A 15,123-nucleotide genomic window follows, 5' to 3' on the forward strand; every position below is an offset into this window, starting at 1 on the left:
AATAAATAAATAAAAGAAAATATATTCTAAAAAAAAAAAAATCCATATATATGACTCAACGTTTAGGAAATGGATGCGTAGCTTCACTCCTCCCCTCCAACACGCACATAAAGTGACATGTTGCCGTAAGGTTGCTTGAGAAAGAAGCCCCTAACCTTGACAGTGGGAAGAGGCGATGCTGACAGGAGGTATATAAAGCTTCCAGCACCGGTCGATGGAACCACCTTCTGTGTCTCCGTTGGGGCCCTGTGCCTCTGGTGAGGAATTGGCTCTTGGGCTGACTTTCTAACCAATCATTGTGCACCCTTCCATCCAGGGTGACATGAGAGAAAAGGACACCCACCCACCCCAGGCGAGTCCGCTTGTGAGATGTCTATTGATTAGGTGCACCTTGAGTTGGGACAGGTTTGGAGAAAGAGTTAGTAGAGAGAAATGGTAAAGACCTCCCTCAAATCATTTAGGAAATGTAAGATAGAAGAGCTTCCTCTGTTGAGCCACACGAAGCAGCCCAGTGAGTAGAGGAGGACACGTATACAGCAGGAAGAGAACGGGTTAAGGGTTTGAACCCAGCAGAAAGGGGGACAGATCAGCTCTGTTAGGAATAAGCTCTTCTGTGCCACCCTCCATAAAAGGAGGTGCCAGCTAGTCGGGGGCAAGCAGGCTGGCCGTGGGGACCAGATTCTGATAAGGCTGCACTGGGTTTGGGGTGGAATCAGTCCAGTGTCCTGGGGAAGACTGGGGTTCAGGCCCAGAAAGGCCCTTCTTAATTGCAGGCAGCAGCTTCAGTGAGTGACAGACTCAGAGCCCAAGCCCAGGGCCAGCGCTATTTCCAGGTGCCACTCAGGGGCCAAACACTACAAGGTTATTTCTTTACAGGGGAGGGGCTACACTGACACCCAACTGGGTTCACCAAGCGTCCAACCATGCTGCTCCTCTCAGGCCCGCGCCATCCTTCCTCAGTAAGCATCCCCAGGAGGCATGGGGCTGGCCTGTTATCCAGCCCCAGGGAGAGAGGACAGGAATTATTTGAGTAAGTAAGATACTCCTTTTTAATAGTATTTTCCAAAAAGAAACACCTGGTTCTACCTTGTCAAATAAATGACTAAGCAATGGGATTAATACTTATACTAACTTGGGACATTAATTTCTAGTCAAGCTAAGTACATAATCATGTTTGACCTGGAAAGAGTCTATAAATTACCTATAACAGGGCAAACTGCCGCCCACATACCAAATCCAGCCTGTTCCCTGTTTTTGTACAGGCTGTAAGCTAAAAATAGTTTTTACATCTTTAAATGGTTGAAAAAATCAAAAGAAGAATAATATTTCATCACACATGAAAAGTATATGAAATTTACATTAGAGTGTCCATAAGTAAACTTTTATTGGGACCCTATGGCTGCTTTTGCACTGCAAGGTAGAATTGAGTAGTTGCAACAGACTGTTTGCCTACAAAGCCTAAAATATTTACTACCTGAACGCTTACAGAAAGAGTTTGATGACCCCTGATCTGTACAATGCAGTGTTCATTGTATAGGGGAAAACAGACTCACTTCCATTATTTAGGTTTATACAGTTACAGAAGGTCCCTACAAGACCCCATTTGATACTGAGACTGTTTAATTCAAGGTTCATATATTATATGGGAGGAGGGGTATTTGATTCTTGCATGTATTCTATAAAGCACATTATGGACTATGTACCCTGGATACAATTTAGGAGTATGAAGATCAGTGGAGGAAAGTAGGCCCTACATCAATAATAGGTCACCCAGAGATGATGGGTGAGTTGGATCAAGGACGCTGCCATTCCATAATGTACCGTTATGTGAATTAGATAAGACACCCATCTTTCAAGACACTTTGATTTGTGCCACGATTTTCTTTTTAAGTGAACATGCCATCTCCTGCGCCTCAGTGTGAATAGCGCCCCCTGGGGGTTCTGCAGCGCTCAGCTTGCAGATTACAGACAACTTCAGCGCCCTGGGTCAGGAAGCTGCTGCGTGAAGCCCTCTTGTTCTGGATGGTGCCAAGGCCAGCGGGGCAAGGAGCTGAGGGACATGGTGGTGGAGAGGGGAGGCCCCCAGGGGGGAGTTGGAGGAGGGATAGGGTCAGAGAAGGTAGACTGTCTTCATATCTGTAGGTCACTGGCTGGTGTACTGTAACTGGAGAAACTGCTGCTGCCCTCTCACCAGAAGCTACCAGCGTGGAGAACAGCACAGGTCCTAGCCCGTGATTGGGGCATCTGCCTTTGTGACTTTTATTTCACTTACCATCACTTATCTCTGTCCACAGTGTTTTTTAGAAGTCTGCATAGTCACTAGTTATGCAGCTTTCAACTACTGGGAAACAACTGTGTATCCCTAAGGTGCCCCAGGGCCCTCCAAAATAACTTTGCTTTATGCCAGAAAGCCTATATTTTAGGCGAGAACATCCTAAACCATCCCAAATGTTTGGTGAGAGTTTGAATCCACACAGGCATCTCCCCATGGAGCAGTCAGACCTCCCACTCCTCAGTGCTCACAGGCTCTCCTAAGAAGCAACAGCTGGGGATGATGGGGATACAGTAAAAGTGACCTCTTCCTCCTTGCTTCCAGCTTGTGGTGAGGGAAGATGGCCAGCTGCCTCGGGAGGGCACAGAAGCTGGTCAGAGTGGATACTTGGAGCAGCACTTGGCTCCGGGGAGGGATCTGGTCAGTGCCATTTGCCGACACTCTAGGAAGACTGAGATGCCACCTAAAATTTCAAACCGATAATGAAATACAGGCAGGAGTGGCTTCTCCAGGCCCCCCATTTATTAAAAAAAGGGGGGAGGCAGAACCCCCCAGGGTTTCTTTACGTACATACCCCTGGTTAAAACATAATCACTTGCAAAAGACATTAACTACTTTTCCCTTGTAATTAAATAGTGCTGTGAATAACAATTTATAATAAATATGAATTGGACTTGTTTCACTTTTGCATTCAAATGAATAGAACTATTTGATATCGTCCCTGTAGATAATAAGTGTACTTTTTGTAGTTGAGAGCATGAGAGAAGGCCTAAGCCCTCCAAGAGCTGATGAGTCCACATAGGACTCTGAGGCCCTTGCCAATGGGCAAGTAAAGGGCCTGGCATAAAATTCAATTAATCAATTAAACCAATATGCTTCTTTACTAGCTCCTTTCTGAAGTGTTGCTGTGAACCTTAGTATGACTGTGTGTAACTCCAGCTACCCCAAACACTTCTCAAGTGGCCAGCCCCATGCTACAACTAAAAGATGAACACAGCACCAATAGTCAGGGCCATGTGTACATTTGTATAGGTTGTGCACTGTACAACCCCAGGGGTGCCATTTACATACACAGAATACAAATGTATTTGGTTCCTTTGAGATTTAGAATTTCCTCATGAAAAACTGTCAAAATTAATGGTAAGGTTTCCATGCTAACTTGCAAAATCAGTTTTAAAACTTGTTACACACCAAAAAGCCACTAGTAGACTTTAGATGGTAACATGAATTTCTTTTTACTCTATGTTTTCCAGCGATTTTCTAGAGAATATTCCTTTTCATAATGAAATAATGGGAATTCCCTGGCAGTCCAGTGGTTAGGACTCCGAGCTTCCCCTGCTGGGGGCGTGGGTTCAATCACTGGTCGGGGAACTAAGATCCCGCAAGCCATGCAGGGATAAAATAAATAAATAAAATAAAATTGGATGAAATAATATCACAAATTTTGTATAAAATGAAAGCTCAGTGCTCTGGTCCAAGAGACACTGGGATGGAAGAGACTGAAAACAGGCAGATTTCGGGATAAGGTTATATACTCCCCCTCTCCCCCCACATCTGGGTTTTTCTTCAACCAGACAAGAAGCATTTATATATGTAAAGATTATAATTTGTTACACACAAATTGTATATCTCCTCTGTCATATCACAGGACCACTTTAGTTCAAGCCTACATACTGCTGTTAGTAAAAGGTACAACGAACATGTTCTGTTTGACTTATTAATCAGTCTCTCTCCACACAAGGTACTTTAATAATTATAAAGGAGAAAAATAGCTACTTTACAGTGGAGACACCTGGTAGACACCACTTTGGGCATCAAGGCAGGCAAAGTTAAAATCACCAGTACAGATGTGTGCTTGCTTTGATGTCCTGAAAACATAAGCTCTGTGTTATTCCTGCCCAAACTGTATAACCAGAATCTACTCCTGATGGGACATCAGACAAACCAAAATTGAGGGCATTCTACACAACAGCTGGTCTGCATTCTTCAAAAATACCTAGTCATGGGCTTCCCTGGTGGCACAGTGGCTAAGAATCCACCTGCCAATGCAGGGGACATGGGTTCGAGCCCTGGTCCGGGAAGATCCCACATGCCACAGAGCAACTAAGCCCGTGAGCCACAACTACTGAGCCTGTGCTCTAGAGCCCGCGAGCCACAACTACTGAGCCCACGTGCCACAACTACTGAAGCCCATGCGCCTACAGCCCGTGCTCCGCAACAAGAGAAGCCACGACAATGAGAAGCCCACGCACTGCAACGAAGAGTAGCCCCTGCTCACTGCAACTAGAGAAAGCCCACAGCAATGAAGACCCAACACAGCCAAAAATAAAAACAAATAAATAAATGTATTTAAAAAAAAAGAAAAAGAAAAACTAGTCATGAATGACAAAGGTTGAAGTTGTCCAAAGTTAAGAGCCACTAAAGGGCCATGACAACTAAATGCAATGTGTGATCACGGACTGGATTCTGGAACTGAAAATAACTTATTTTTCTTTACTATAAATCATACTAGTGGGGCACTTGGCAAAATTTGAATGAAGTGCTTAGTGCTGTATCAACGTTAACTTCCTGATTTTGGTATTGTACAGCAGTTGTGATTTGGGGAAATATACACGGAACTATTCAAGGGTAAAGAGTCATCCTGTCTGCAGCATATTGTCAAATGTCTCAGAAAAAAAATAGACTAAAGCAAGTGCGGCAAAATGTCAACCTTTGGGGAATCTAAAGGTTATACAGGAATTCTCTGAGTTATTTCTGTAACTTTCCTGTAAGTCTGAAGTTATTTCAAAATAAAGTTAGTCAATCTCTACGTTGATAACTTTCATAACAGGAAGTAAATACACTTAGCCTCATACTGAATCCCTTTTTGTCACCTGGACGAGGTGCTCCTAAATCAAAGATCTGGTGATCTCTGCACTGACATAATCCATGGGGGTCTAGAAGGCTTGCCCTGCCACACTGACATGTAGAAATTTAAAATATCCTATTTGCTGCAGCTTAAAGAATTGAAGAGGCATATACTATCATCTAAAAACCCTACGTAGCAGTTTGAATCGTGGCGCGACGAAGCCGTGGGCGGCAGGTTCTCGCTGGGTGTCTGACTAGTCCTTTCTCTGCCTTGCTTGTTTGAGCTTCAGCAGAATTCGAAATGGCTGGCGGCAAGGCTGGGAAGGACTCCAGAAAGGCCAAGACAAAGGCGGTTTCCCACTCGCAGAGAGGAAATACGGTGGGCCGTATTCATGGGAACCTGAAATCTAGGGCGACCAGCCATAGACGTGTGGGCGCGACTGCCGCTGTGTACAGCGCAGCCATTCTGGAGTACCTTACCGTGGAGGTACTTGAACTGGCAGGAAATGCATCAAAAGACTTGAAGGTAAAGCATGTTATCCCTCGACGCTTGCAACTTGCTATTCGTGGAGATGAAGACTTGGACTCTCTCATCAAGACTGCGATTGCTGGTGGTGGTGTCCTTCCACACATCCACAAATCTCTGGGAAGAAAGGACAACAGGAGACTGTCTAAAGGATGCCTGGATTCCTTATTATCTCAGGACTCCACATATTCTAACAGCTGTCCAGTGCTGGTGATTCCAGTGGACTGTATCTCTGTGAAAAACACAATTTTGCCTTTTTGTAATTCTGTTTGAGCAAGTTGGAAGTTTAATTAGTTTTCCAATCAACCAAATTTCTGCATTCTAGTCTTAACCATATTTAAGTGTTACTGTGGGTTCAAAGAAGCTATTGATTCTGAACTAGTGGGTTTTGATTGAGATGACTTTTTAAAAAACTGTTTGGATTTTAATTGTGATGTAGAAGTTACAGTAACAAACACTGGGTTTTGTACTGACATTATTTCCACTCAGGTGGATAAGCTCAATAAAGGTCATATCCCCCCCCAAAATAAAATAAAACAAAATAAATTTTTAAAAATAAAAAAAAATTAAAACCCTATGTAAAATGACTTTAGCTGTGTTAAATCTGCTACCAAAAAAAAAAAAAAAAGACTGGCAGGTTCAAAACAAAAACCAACTGACTCCAGATTCTTTTTAAGGTGGCATGCCACCTTGTGACAAAAGGCCAAAAAGCCATCAAATGAGAAAGGAAAAACCACTGCAGGCAAAGCCACCAGGGAAAGAAGGACCCAGCTTTATTGATCACTTACTGTTTCCAGGCACCACAAGGCATTCCCTCATGTTAATTCTCAAACCACACTTGCAGAAAGACAAACAGCCTCGGGGTCACATAGCTAATAAATAGCAGTGGCAGAATTAGGGAAAAGCAAATCAACCTAAATTTATAGTCCCCCAAGAATCCCAGCTCCAGCACCAGAAATCTCCAGTAACAATGCAATTGGAAATACTCTTCCTCCTCTCTCCATCCTCATCTTTTCTATTGTGCATGTCAGGCTGGCCACTGGCTTTTCCCAAGATCACAACACCCACACCTAAGTTTCCCTCTCCTTTTAATTCCCTGCATTCTATCTATTCTTCTAAAGTCACCAGAGCCAGCAGTTTCCCCCAATTTTATTTCTCAACATGTTCCAGGAGATAAATTTCCAGGACTCAAGGATGGAAAACACCGTAGAATTGACACTTCCTTCCTAAAAACATACAAGACATAGTGTATAAAAAGCTCTAAGAAAAAAACTTTACAGGAAAAAAAAAATGTTTTAACCTAGTTCAGCCAAGGGTCTCCCAAGGTTCTCTGACCAGCGTGCACTTTTTCCTAAAGCAACACCAAGGTTCTAGGGCTGCTCGGGAAATGCTGACTGTGAGAAAAGCAGGACTTCGCCCTCAGGAAGAAAAGGCCTGAGCTGTGATTCCGATCCATGGGCAAGTCACTTCACCTCTCCAGATAAAAGTTCCCACCTCCAGTTGTGAGGATGGAATGAGACAATACACAGCACATAGAAAGTTCTCAATACAAGTTAGCAATCAGCATTGAGCAGAAAAATGACATGACGAAATAGGACCCTCCAGTGGGAAGATTTAGCTGACGGCAGAGTATTAAATGAGGAAAGAAATGATGGACCATGATAGGAATGAGGATGAAAAAATGCTACGCTAAAGGAAGATAAGGTCAATCAGAGTTCTTTATAAACTGCGGTCGAACTTCAGTATTTGCAAGTTCACTTACTTGATAAAACATTTATTTGTAACTCCCAAGTCAATACTCATGGCATGCCCTGGTCATTTTCTGACATGCTTCGAGTGGTAATTGAGGTCGCCTGACCCACAGATTCCCAGCTGAGGTGGAACGAGATGAAGCTCTGCCTTCTTGTTTCAGCACTCATGCTGTAATGTGTCCTTTCCACAGCCTATTTTGTGCCACGTTTTTCACATTTTTATGTCTTGTTACTGATTTCACGGTGTAAAATGACCCCCAAGACTGGAATGGGCCTTACGGAAAAAATGCATGAGTTAGAAGCTTCCTTGGGGCATAAGTTATAGTGCTGCTTTGAGCTCAAGCTTATGAATCAACTATATTAAACAAGGTTTGCTTGTGTTTTTTTTACTAGTTATCCAATACACAGTTATATTCAAGTGTCTCCAATTGTCCCAATAATATCCTTTGTACTTTGGGGGGGTTTCTTGTTCTGTTTTGTTTTGTTTTTTTAATACATCTTTATTGTAGTATAATTGCTTCACAATACCATGTTGGTTTCTGTTGCACAACAAAGCAAATCAGCCATATGCATATACATGTCCCCATATCCCCTGCCTCCGAGCCTCCCTCCCACCCTCCCTATCCCACACCTCTAGGTCATCGCAAAGCACAGATCAGATCTCCCTGTGCTATGCTGCTGCTTCCCACAAGCCAACTATTTTACATTCGGTAGTGTGTATGTCAATGCTACTCTCACTTCACCCCAGCCTCGCCCTCCCACCCCATATCATCAAGTCCATTCTCAATGTCTACCTCTTTATTCCTGCCCTGCAACTAGGTTCACCAGTACCATTTTTTTTAAAGATTCCATATATATGCGCTAGAATACAGTATTTGTTTTTCTCTTTCTGACTTACTTCACTCTGTATGACAGTCTCTAGGTCCATCCACCTCACTACAAATAACTCAATTTTGTTGCTTTTTATGGCTGAGTAATATTCCATTGTATAAATGTGCCACATCTTCTTTATCCATTCATCTGTCATTGGACATTTAGGTTGGTTCCATGACCTGGCTATTGTAAATAGTGCTGCAATGAACATTGTGGTGCATGTCTCTTTGAATTATGGTTTTCTAAGGGTATATGCCAGGTAGTGGGATTGCTGGGTCATATGGTAATTCTGTTTTTAGGCTTTTAAGGGACTTCCATTCTGTTCTCCACAGTGGTTGTATCAATTTACATTCCCACCAACAGTGCAAGAGGGTTCCCTTTTCACCATACCCTTTCCAGCATTTACTGTTTCTAGCTTTTTTGATAATGGCCATTCTGACCAGCATGTGGTGATACCTCATTGTAGTTTTGATTTGCATTTCTCTAATAATTAGTGATGTTGAGCATCTTTTCATATGCCTCTTGGCCATCTGTATGTCTTCCTTGGTGAAATACCTACTTAGGTCTTCCACCCATTTTTTAACTGGATTGTTTTTTTTTGATATTGAGTTCCATGAGCTATTTGTATATTTTGGAGATTAATCCTTTGTCTGTTGTTTCATTTGCAAATATTTTCTCCCATTCTGAGGGTTGTCTTTTTGTCCTGTTTATGGTTTCCTTTGTTGTGCAAAAGCTTTTACGTTTCATTAAGTCCCATTTGTTTATTTTTGTTTTTATTTGTTACTCTAGGAGGTGGGCCAAAAAAGATCTTGCTGTGGTTTATGTCAAAGAGTGTTTTTCCTATGTTTTCCTCTAAAAGTTTTATAGTGTCTGGTCTTACATTTAAGTCTAATCCATTTGGGGTTGTGGGGGGGGGGTGTTAGGTAGTGTTCTAATTTCATTCTTTTACATGTAGCTGTCCTGTTTTCCCAGCACCACTTATTGAAGAGGCTGTCTTTTCTCCATTGTATGTTCTTGCCTCTTTTGTCGTAAATTAGGTGCCCATATGTGTGTGGGTTTATCTCTGGGCATTCTATACTATACCATTGATCTATATTTCTGTTTTTGTGCCAGTACCGTATTGTCTCAATTACCATAGCTTTGTGGTATTGTTTGAAGTCAGGGAGCCTGATTCCTCCAACTCCATTTTTCTTTCTCAAGATTGCTTTGGCTATTCAGGGTCTTTTGTGTTTCCATACGAATTGAAAGATTTTTTGTTCTAATTCTGTGAAGAATGCCATTGGTAGTTTGATAGGGATTGCATTGAATCTGTAGATTGCTTTGGGCAGTACAGTCATTTTCACAATATTGATTCTCCCAATCCAAGAACATTGTATATTTCTCCATCTGTTTATGTCATCTTTGATTTCTTTCATCAGTGTTTTATAGTTTTCTGAGTACAAGTCTTTTGCCTCCTTAGGCAGGTCTATTCCTAGGTATTTTATTCTTTTTGTTCCAATGTTAAATAGGAGTGTTTCCTTCATTTCTATTTCTGATTTTTTGTTGTTGGTGTATAGGAATGCCAAAGATTTCTATGCATTGATCTTGTATCCTGCAACCTTACCAAATTCATTGATTAGTTCTAGAAGTTTTCTGGTGGCACCTTTAGGATTTTCTATGTATATTATCGTGTCATTGGCAAATAATGAGTTTTACTACTTTTCTTCCAATTTGTATTCCTTTTATTTGTTTCTTCTCTGACTGCCATGGCTAGGACTTCCAAAACTATGTTGAATGATAGTGGTGAGAGTGGACATCCTTGTCTTGTTCCTGATCTTAGAGGAAATGCTTTCAGTTTTTCGCCATTGAGTATGATGCTTGCTGTGGGTTTGTCGTATATGGCCTTTATTATGTTGAGGTAGGTTCCCTCTATGCCCATTTTCTGGAGAGTTTTTATCATAAATGGGTGTTGAGTTTTGTCAAAAGCTTTTTCTGCATCTACTGAGACGATCATACGGTTTTTATTCCTTAATTTGTTACTGTGGTGTATCACATTGATTGATTTGAGTACACTGAAGAATCCTTGCATCCCGGGGATAAATCCCACTTGATCATGGTGTATGATCCTTTTAATGTGCTGTTGGATTCTGTTTGCTAGTTCAGGATTTTGTTCAGGATTTTTGCATCTATGTTCAGCAGTGGTATTGGTCTATAATTTTCTTTTTTTGTGATATCTTTTTCTGGTTTTGGTATCAGGGTGATGGTGGCTTCGTAGAATGAATTTGGGAGTGTTTCTCCCTCTGCAATTTTTTGGAAGAGTTTGAGGAGGATGGGTGTTAGCTCTTCTCTAAATGTTTGATAGAATTCGCCTGTGAAACCATCTGGTCCAGGACTTTTGTTTGTTGGAAGATTTTTAATTATGGTTTCAATTTCATTACTTGTGATAGGCCTGTTTATATTTTCTAATTCTTCCTGGTTCAATCTTGGAAAATTGTACCTTTCCAAGAATTTGACCATTTCTTTGTGGTTGTCCATTTTATTGGCATATAGTTGTTTGTAGTAGTCTCTTATAATCCGTTGTATTTCTGCAGTGTCAGTTGTAATTTCTCCTTTTTCATTTCTAATTTTATTGATTTGCGTCCTCTCCTTTTTTTTCTTCATGAGTCTGACTAAGGGTTTATCAATTTTGTTTATCTTCTCAAAGAACCAGCTTTTAGTTTTATTAATCTTTGCTGTTTTCTTCATTTCTATTTCATTTATTTCTGCTCTGATCTTTATGATTTCTTTCCTTCTATTGACTTTGGGTTTTCTTTGTTCTTCTTTCTCTAGTTGTTTTAAGTGTAGAGTTAGATTGTTTATTTGAGATTTTTCTTGTTTCTTGAGGTGAGATTGAATTGCTATAAACTTCCCTCTTGGAACTGCTTTTGCTGCCTCCCATATGTTTTGGGTCGTGTTTTCATTGTCATTTGTTTCTATGTATTTTTTAATTTCTTCTTTGATTTCTTCAGTGATCTCTTGGTTATTTAGTAGTGCACTGTTATTTAGTAGTGCACTGTTTGTGCACTTGGTTATTTAGTAGTGCACTGTTTAGCCTCCATGTATTGTGTTTTTTACAGCTTTTTTCCTGTAATTGATTTCCAATCTCATAGCCTTGTGGTCAGAAAAGATGCTTAATACAATTTCAATTTTCTTAAATTTTCTGAGGCTTGATTTGTGACCCAAGATATGATCTATCCTGGAGAATGTTCCGTGTGCACTTGAAAAGAAAGTGTATTCTGCCACTTTTGGGTGGAATGTTCTACAAATATCAATTAGATCTGGTCTACTGTGTCATTTAAAGCTTGTGTTTCCTTATTTATTTTCTGTTTGGATGATCTATTGGTGTAAGTGGTTTCATGGCTGTTAGCATTTGCCTTATGTATTGAGGTGCTCCTATGTTGGGTGCATAAACATTTATAATTGTTATATCTTCTTCTTGGATTGATCCTTTGATCATTATGTAGTGTCCCTCCTTATCTCTTGTAAGTCTTTATTTTAAAGTCTATTTTATCTGATACAAGTATTGCTACTCCAACTTTCTTTTTATTTCCATTTGCATGGAATATCTTTTTCTGTCCCTTCACTTTCAGTCTGTATGTGTCCCTAGGTCTGAAGTGGGTCTCTTGTAGACAGCATATATATGGGTCTTGTTTTTGTATCCATTCAGCCAGTCTGTGTCTTTTGGTTGGGGCATTTAATCCATTTACATTCAAAGTTATTATCAATATGTATGTTCCTATTACTATTTTCTTAATTGTTTTGGGTTTGTTTTTGTGGGTCTTTTTCTTCTCTTGTGTTTCCTGCTTAGAGAAATTTCTTTAGCATTTGCTGTAAAGTTGTTTGGTGGTGCTGAATTATCTTAGCTTTTGTTTGAAAAGCTTTTGACTTCTCTGTTGAATCTGAATGAGATCCTTGCTGGGTAGAGTAATCTTGGTTGTAGGTTTTTCTCTTTCATCACTTTAAGTATATCCTGCCACTCCCTTCTGGACTGCAGAGTTTCCACTGAAAAAATCAGCTGATAACCTTATGGGGATTCCTTTGTGTGTTATTTTGTTTTTCCCTTGCTGCTTTTCATATATTTTCTTTGAATTTAATTTTTGTTAGTTTGATTATATGTGTCTTGGTGTGTTTTTCCTGGGGTTTATCCTGTATGGGACTCTCTGTGCTTCCTGGACTTGGGTATTTCCTTACCCATATTAGGGAAGTTTTCCACTAAAATCTCTTCAAATATTTTCTCAGACCCTTTCTTTTTCTCTTCGTCTTCTGGGACCCCTATAATTCGAATGTTTGTGCATTTAGTGTTGTCCAAGAGGTCTCTGAGATTGTCTTCAATTCTTTTCATTCTTTTTTCTTTATTTTTCTCCTCAGCAGTTATTTCCACAATTTTGTCTTCCGGCTCACTTATTCGTTCTGCCTCCGTTATTGATTCCTTCTAGTGTATTTTTCATTTCAGTTATTGAGTTGTTCATCTCTGTTTGTTCTTTAGTTCTTCTAGATCTTTGTTAAACATTTCTTGTATTTTCTCAATCCACGCTTCCATTCTATTTCCAAGATTCTGGATCACCTTTACTATCACTACTCTGAATTCTTTTTCAGGTAGATTGACTATTTCCTCTTCATATATTTGGTCTTGTAGGTTTTTACCTTGCTCCTTCATCTGTGACACTTTTGCCATCTCAATTTATTTATTTATTTTTTTAAAGAAGATGTTGGGGGTAGGAGTTTATTAATTAATTAATTAATTTTTTGCTGTGTTGGGTCTTTGTTTCTGTGGGAGGGCTTTCTCTAGTTGTGGCAAGCAGGCGCCACTCTTCATCGCAGTGCGTGGGCCTTTCACTATCATGGCCTCTCTTGTTGCGAAGCACAGGCTCCAGACACGCCAGCTCAGTAGTTGTGGCTCACGGGCCTAGTTGCTCCATGGCACGTGGGATCTTCCCAGACCAGGGCTCGAACCCGTGTCCCCTGCATTAGCAGACAGATTCTCAACCACTGCACCACCAGGGAAGCCTTCCATTTTTTTTTTTAATGTGTGGGATTGTGTTCCTATCTTACTGGTTGTTTGGCCTGAGGCTTCCAACACTGGGGTTTGTAGGCTATTGAGTAGAGCTGGGTCTTGGTGCTGAGATGAGGAACTCCATGAGACCTCACTCCAATGAATATTCCCTCGGGTCTGAGGTTCTCTTTAGTCCAGTGGTTTGGACTCGGAGCTCCCACTGCAGGAGCTTAGGCCTGACCCTGGGCTCGTGAACCAACATACCACAGGCCACCTGGGGCAGCAAAAAAAAAAATGAAGTAAAAAATAAAATAGACTAGGAAACTAACAGATATTTTAGGAAGAATATAAAAATATAGACGAATCAACAACCAGAAGGTATATCAGTACTATAATAGTAAAAAAGAGGAGGAGGGAAAAGAAAAAAAACAGGGGAAATGGCCTTGGCTGTGGAGGGCAGGGTGTAAGCAAGGGCGAGGTTTCGGCGGTGGCGGGGCCAATGCTCAGGACCCACAGGGCTGGAAAAGACCCTGGGGGCTGGGGGGCGTGGGCCTTAGGCTCAAGGAACAGAAGGGGCCCAGGCGTGCCCCCCACCCCTGGTGTCAGATGGCGGGAGACCTCACCTGGGAGCCCAGCAAGCTTTCTGGGCCCGAGTGGGCGGGGCAATCACCCTCTGCTCCTCTCCTGCTCCTCCTGGTGGGCCCCTCTCCCCTGCTTCTCCTTAACTCCCCTCAGCCTCCTTCCTATGCCCCCAGGACCAATGTGGCCAGGGGGAGCGGGGTTGGGGGGCCTTGGAGGGCAGGGGACCAACCTGGGAGCTCATCAGGCTCCCTGGACCTGAGTGGGTGGGGCAAACACCCTTCACTCCTCTCCTGATTCTCCTGGAGGGCCCCTCCCACCTGCCTCTCCTGATCTCCCCAGCCTCCTTCCTATGATCCCAGGACCAATGTGGCAGGGGAGTGGAGGGAGCCTTGGAGGGCAGGGGACTGGCCTGGGAGCTCAGTGGGCTCCCAGGGCCCGAGTGGGTGGGGCAAATGCCCTCCACTCCTCCCAGAGGGTCCCTCCTGCCTACCTCTCCTGAACTCCCTGGCCTCAGGGGTGTGGATCCTGTCTGGCCTCCACTTCTCCTACCCCTTCTGTCCCTCCACATCCTATCAGTTGACTTGGGGGTTCCTCCCATCTCCTTGGGCATCAGGGTCCCCCACCAGTGGCCAGCAGGCACCCTAGTTGTGGGGAGACGCTAATTTGGCATCTTCCCACACTGCCAATCTTGACTCTTCCCCAGGAGACCTTTATATTAAGGGAATCACATGTATCTTTAAATGATTACAAAGGACTCTATTCTAACTTACAATGTCTGATAGGAGTGGATACTAACATTATCTTTTATTTTTTTAATGAGGAAACAAACAGGGAAATTAAGTGATTTGCTCACAATTAAAAAACAAATTCGTGACAGAGTCAAAAACAGAAAAAACAGCCACTAGGCCTTCTGGACGGCCTTCATTAGCCTTCACATTAGCATTTCACAAATCTGAGTATAATACAGTTCTCCTGGAAATTTCCTGCTGGTCCAGTGGTTAGGACTCCGTGCTTTCACTGCCGAGGGCCCAGGTTTGATCCCTGGTCAGGGAGCTAGGATCCCACAAGCTGCATGGCATGCTCCACCACCCCCCACCAAAAAAAAAAAAAAATATATATATATATATATATATATATATTTCTCTTTATTTTATAAAGGGAAACTGCTTCTTTGACCAGGTCCACTTGAGTAACTGCAAAATGAACAGCCAACCCAGTTTTATAGTTCATTTTCTCCAACAGATTTAACAATACCAGAATG

At 42.0% G+C, this 15,123-nt stretch overlaps 1 pseudogene; it reads left to right on the forward strand.

The window, feature by feature from the left end:
- The first annotated feature begins 5,411 nt into the window (after positions 1-5,411).
- On the forward strand, positions 5,412-5,794 carry LOC103079828 (histone H2A.Z pseudogene; annotated as a pseudogene).
- The last annotated feature ends 9,329 nt before the right edge of the window (positions 5,795-15,123 follow it).

This window comes from Lipotes vexillifer, unplaced genomic scaffold, assembly GCF_000442215.2.
Source record: "Lipotes vexillifer unplaced genomic scaffold, Lipotes_vexillifer_v1.1 scaffold829, whole genome shotgun sequence".
NCBI classification, from domain to species: Eukaryota; Metazoa; Chordata; class Mammalia; order Artiodactyla; family Lipotidae; genus Lipotes; species Lipotes vexillifer.